We start from the raw sequence: 1,478 nt of genomic DNA, 5'->3' as shown, positions 1-1,478 counted from the left end.
ATAAAGGAAAAAGACATATCTGACAACAAGGATCATACAAAAAATGAACGGTGAAGACATATCAGGCCAAAAAAGGGTCATAATGAATGAGCGTAAAGACATATTCAACCGAAAGGGCCATGACGAAAACAAAGGGGCGTATCCGACCACGAGGGTCAAAGCCTATTTTACGAATGAAAGAAAGATCATCCATCCGCAAGGTCCATATCTGTATCCTTCAATTTCTTTCAATTCTTCCATTCTTTAAATTCCTTTCAATTCTTTACTTTCCTATCACCGAGAGGGCCATTGCACATTTATTTTCTACTGCCAAGAGGGCCATTGTGCATTTATTTTTTGCTGCTGAGAAGGCCATTGCAAATTTATTTTTAGCTGCCAAGAGGGCCATGCCGAGAGGGCCATTGCACGTTTATTTTCTGCTACCGAGAGGGCCATTGCACATTTATTTTCTACTGCCAAGAGGGCCATGCCGAGAGGGCCATTGCATGTTTATTTTATGTTGCCAAGAGGGTCGTTGCACGTTTATTTTCTGCTGCCAAGAGGGCCATTGCACGTTTATTTTCTGCTGCAGAGAGGGCCATTCATTCATTCACTCATACTGCCGAGAGGGCCATTCATTCATTCATACCGCCGAGAGGGCCATTCATTCATACTGCCGAGAGGGCCATTCATTCACTCATGCTGCCGAGATGACCATTCATGCATTCATTCATTCATACTGCCGAGAGAGCCATTCATTCATTCATTCATACTACCGAGAGGGCCATTCATTCATTCACACTGCCGGAAAGGCCATCCATTTTTACATACTGCTATTGCATATTTACCTTCCTGCTGCAGGAAAGGCCATCCATACAAGCATCAAGAAGATATCTGCGATATTGTTGAATTTCGGAAGCAGGCGCACAATCTCTGAGAGAGACTAACCTACAGAACTGAATCCGGACAAATTGCAGAACAAACGTTAAACTTTTCTTATGCAGCCGACCAAAAAGGGGTGCCCATGAGAGTCAAGCTCTCCGTCAAGGATTTGGAGGACCCCACTCTCAGACTCAGCCAAGTTTGTCTATTTTTGATTTCTTTTACAAAAAAATCGCAATCGGTCAAGTACACACAGGAAAGTCCGAAGGTATTCCCACATAAGGGACGCACTATTCTCCAGCGAGTTGAACTACATGCGGCCTGATTCCTTAAGACCAGGGATATATAGGCAAACTCAAGACCAAAGAGTTGGTCACCCTCCCACAAGTCACTGAGAAAATCGCACAACACCGGTGATCTCAGGACCTTTCAGATATGCACATGAAATTTTTAGTATAGTCGAACTACAAGTGGCCTGAATTCTCGTATAACCAGAGATATGTAGGTGTAATGACCCTTCCGATCGTTATGGAAAATTAGAACTCCTTTGGGAATTTTGAGGCCGCGGGTGGATTCGTAGGGCATTTTTTTATATGTGTGCATGTTTTGTGTTGTAT

The sequence above is a fragment of the Lycium ferocissimum genome, chromosome 8 (genome assembly GCF_029784015.1).
Source record: "Lycium ferocissimum isolate CSIRO_LF1 chromosome 8, AGI_CSIRO_Lferr_CH_V1, whole genome shotgun sequence".
Lineage (NCBI taxonomy): Eukaryota > Viridiplantae > Streptophyta > Magnoliopsida > Solanales > Solanaceae > Lycium > Lycium ferocissimum.
This window is presented reverse-complemented; position numbering follows the sequence as displayed.